This window comes from Lactuca saligna, chromosome 6 (genome assembly GCF_052625555.1).
Source record: "Lactuca saligna cultivar CGN05327 chromosome 6, ASM5262555v1, whole genome shotgun sequence".
NCBI lineage: Eukaryota > Viridiplantae > Streptophyta > Magnoliopsida > Asterales > Asteraceae > Lactuca > Lactuca saligna.
In genome coordinates this window covers 78,145,812-78,150,497 of record NC_136422.1, presented here as the reverse complement: position 1 = coordinate 78,150,497, position 4,686 = coordinate 78,145,812, and the positions used below count along the sequence as shown (strand labels likewise).

General features: G+C 38.4%; 1 pseudogene across 1 annotated transcript; it reads left to right on the top strand.

The window, feature by feature from the left end:
- The first annotated feature begins 433 nt into the window (after positions 1–433).
- LOC145002737 (OBERON-like protein pseudogene) lies at positions 434–3,570 on the top strand (annotated as a pseudogene). Its single transcript, XR_013661871.1, has 3 exons — positions 434–636; positions 1,261–2,266; positions 3,311–3,570. The product of XR_013661871.1 is annotated as an OBERON-like protein pseudogene (transcript).
- The last annotated feature ends 1,116 nt before the right edge of the window (positions 3,571–4,686 follow it).

Below are 4,686 nucleotides of genomic sequence, written 5' to 3'. Positions count from 1 at the left end.
TATAGTAAAAATATAAAGATAAATAATTCAAATTACGTTCCTATTTTTGCATTTACTGCTAACATATTTATAAAGAAAAATTAAATATTCTTCTACTTTTGTTCCTACAAATTCTTCTATCCAATTAAATGATAACATGTGTCATTTTAGTATACTAAAATATCATTAAATGAGCATTAAATGTGACACATATTATCATTTTATTTGATAAGAAGATTTATAGGAATAAAAAATAAAAGATTTTTAGTTTCTCATTTATAAAAGGGTCAATGTGTTCCCATTTACCGAATCATGGAGGGGTGTCTATAATATATAGAGATAGTTGTGGGGCTTGTTAGTGCACTGCCGAAATAAGTGAAAGAACGCTGAAGCCGCCAAGACGATGACCGGATTAACCGGTCAACGCATTGAAGAAAAAGGTGAAAAGGGAAAAAACGGTCGGATTCCTTCTTTGGTATAAACACAAGAAAAATGGATTAGGGTTTTCGTCAGGTCAAATCGAAGGATTGCAGAAGTAGAGAAGGGAGAGCGATCTTAAAATTACGTGTTTCTCTCTCTTCATCTACTTAATTTGAAAGCTTGATTTGAAGGCTATCCATCTAATTTCTCTTCAAATCGAGGACTTTTTGGTTTCTGGTGAGTATACTTCCGATTAGATTTATGTTATTTTTGCATTTCGTGTTATATATGTTGGATTTTAACGGAATCCATAGTTCCCGTGTCATAGTCTTTGTCGATTGGAACATCAAATCGTTGATTTAGCACTAGACGTGTGTAGAAGGTAGTGTTTGGAAGCTTAGGATCCCGAGGTTTATGAATTGCGGTGTGATGAAATTGAAAATGAAGAAGCTCTCTGAGTTTCAAAAGTCAACTGTTTTGCTCGAATTACGATTCTAAAACATTTTTAAGATTTCGAAGGTGACATATGTGAAATTTACGACGTTTATGAAGATCGAAATTGGGTGTTTACTATATCTAGATTTCCATTTTTGGTATTTGGATATCACCGGAAAGATTTTGGGATTTTTTACATACTTATTTTACGGTTTATAAGGGCACATGAGAAAAATCTCTCTACTTCCTTTCCTTGATGATACCCTTTTTTCCGTGAACATTTTAAAGACTCAAATATGTAACTGTTCATTTGCTCTTGAATCATACTGTATGCAAATGTTTGACTTATCATCTTCAATTACAATCATGATGATTCATTCTGAATATTAAAACTAAATCTCCCTATGTGTTTGTTAATCACATCAGTAATCAATGTTGCCGCCACGTCAGCAACCAAAGTCCGGGGTCCTCCACACATCTCTAACTCTGGTTCCAGGTGAAGCATGTGGATCTCCCAACATTCAAGAACGTGGCTCAAATTCAGACCAAATCCGTGATTCACCAACCGAAAGTGCAAGTTCCCGTGAAACCTGGCCCACACCCGACCCATTAACAATATCCAAACCACTAGAAGCCGAACATTCTGTCATCCGCCATATAACTGACAAAATGTCCCTTAGAGACATTTCAAGAGAAAGAGTCGATATAATCGCAGATAGAATGCATCATCTTCCCAACGATTATTTAGACAAGCTAAAAAACGAACTCCGTGGTCTAATCGAAGGAATGGGTGTTCATCAACAATGAGAAGAATACATTTTCCTTCAAAAAATGGTTTTGAGTCATGGTGATTTGACCGAAAAGACCATTGTTTTAGCTCACCGAGGACAGTTAGAAATCTTGGTCGCTATAAAGACTGGAATCCAAGCTTTCCTTCATCCAACTGTTAGTCTATCTCAAGCTTCTTTAATCGAAATCTTTTTATACAAAAGATGTAGAAACATCGCGTGTGGAAACCAGATCCCTGCTGATAACTGCATGTGTGTGATCTGTAGCAAGTTTGATTTTGAGGTGAATACGTGTCGTTGGATTGGGTGTGATGTGTGTTCTCATTGGACACATACGGATTGTGCAATACATAATGCACAAATTGGGAATGGTGGGAGTTTGGGGGAGATGGTTTTTAGGTGTAGGGCGTGTATGAGGACATCTGAATTGTTTGGATGGGTGAAAGATGTGTTTCATCATTGTGCTCCTTTGTGGGATCGAGAGGCTTTGGTTAGAGAACTTGAATATGTGAGTAGGATTTTTCAAGGGAGTGAAGAAGTTAGAGGGAGGAAATTGTATTGGAAGTGTGGAGAACTTGTGGAAAAGCTGAAAACTGGGGTAGCAGAACCTGTCGCTTCAAAGGCAATACTCTCGTTTTTCCAAGGTAATCAATATTCTCATGTAGTTTTTTTTAGTAAATTACACAAATGGTCCTTATGGTTTGGGGTAATTTGCACGTTTGGTCCATAACTTATTTTTTTTAACTTGGAAGGTCCCTACTGTTTGTTTTTGTTGCACGCTTGGTCCCTGTCTTACGTAAACACACCCCTACCCCACTTCCGCCTCACATTACCTTACCTTACCTACCCCAACTTATTTAAGTAAATCAAAAAATCAAGGGCAAAGTACTCTTTTTATGTAAGATAGGGACCAAGCGCGCAACAAAAACAAACTGTAGGGACCTTCCAAGTTAAAAAAATAAGTTACGGACCAAACGTGCAAATTACCCCAAACCATGAGGACCATTTTTGTAATTTACTTTTGTTTTTTTTTTCTACTGAAATATTTAATTAGTTAATTTGATTGTAGTTTTCATTTTATAAGGTCAAATATCATAATTCGGCAATTATCCATGAAAAATAACTAGTCTGATATGGGATAAGAGATCACTCTTCATGGTCAAATATCATAATTCCGTAGTAATACATCGGAAAAACTTAGAAAAATAGAGAAAGGAGAAAATAATAATAATAATAGTTATCGTTATAATAATTAGAAAATCAATATTGAAGTTTAATGGTATAATCGGGATGGAATATAGTTTAATTGCTTTGTATTTGGATGATATTGCTATAATTGGGTTTATCTTTTAAAGTACAACGCCATAATAGGAAAAAACAAAAGTAGGCTGCTGTAAAATGTCAATGAAAGTACATTGCAATTATTGTATTTTACCCTAAAAAGGATTAAAAGTAGGAAGCTATTACATATTTCCCTCCCTTTAAACATTTGATAATGTTAAGGTTGTTTTAACACAATTAAGGCAATGTCATCCAAATACAAATGAAATTTTCACGATAGATTCTTCAAAGTGTAATGTCCTAATTAAAAGTACAATGCTATAATTGGGTAGAATATTGAAGTACAATGTTTAAATAATAGGAAAAACTTAAAATAGGAAATGAAAGTACATTGCCATTTATTGCAGAGTTTGACATAGACCCCCGAAAACACGAAGAAAGTGGCGGGGTAATGGCCCCACAAGAAGAATTCAACCGAATAGCAGACGTGGTCCAAGAATCCATTAAAAAAATGGAAATGGTGGAAGAAGAAAAAGTGCGAATGACAAAAAAAGCACGTTTGGCACTGGAGGCATGCGATCAAGAACTGAAAGACAAAGCGCGTGAAGTAGCCGCCTTAAAAATGGAAAGACAAAAAAAGAAGCAACAAGTGGAGGAGCTCGAATGAAACGACCCAAAAATAAAACCCAAAAATTTCGTTTTTCGATATAATCAAAACCATAATCAGAGTGTCATATAATAAAACCATACGTGATGTATTCCAACATAATAGAAAACACTGTGCGCAAACTGTATCATACTACAGCAAATCAAAACAAACTAAATCAATCCCAAGCTAAAAGCTAAAGCTGTGGTGTGTGCGACGCCGTCACCCCGAGCTCTTCCCTTTGCTTGCGGAAGTACCTGAAACCAAAACTGAATCTGTAAGCACGAAGCTTAGTGAGCTCCCCCAAACTACCACATACCATACAATAACATATAAACACATATTGGGCCTTGCCCACTGCATCGGGCCGAAGCCCGAAAACTGCATCGGACCGAAGTCCGGAACTGACTGGGACCTTGTCCCCTGCATCGGATCGAAGTCCGGAACTAACTGCATCGGACCGAAGTCCGGAACTGACTGGGACCTTGTCCCCTGCATCGGACCGAAGTCCGGAACTAACTGCATCAGACCGAAGTCCGGAACTAACTGCATGGGACCAATGTCCAGAACTAACTGCATCGGACCGAAATCCGGAACCGACTGCATCGGACCAATGTCCGGAACTAACTGCATCGGACCGAAGTCTGGAACTGACTGACTGAACATGGCATAGCATAACACATCAACTAGCATAAACACATATACGGCATACTACATCGGGCCGTAGCCCGGAACACATAATACTTAACGCATAAAACATAGCACACAAATCTTGTTCGAGCCACGAAGGCATCGAACATACTAGCTACTGCATCGGACCTAAATCCGGAAACTACTACTAGCTGAACGGGCCGGCATTGTGGCCTTAGACCCATTCCTACTGGAAGGAAACTCACCTCGTAAGCTGGCTGCTGAGGGTGACGCTCGGGAAGCTAATGGCTGCTGCTCCTGAATCTCCTCGGCTACAAGTCCATAAACACACTCAATCAATACTAAACACTGCACTTGGGGTAAAATGACTCTTTTACCCTTGGTCAAAGTTACACTCATTTGGACTGACTCTCCGAGTTGGGCCACCCAACTCGCCGAGTCCTACTCTCACTTTTCACTCTTACTCGCTGCTACTCGTCGAGTCGA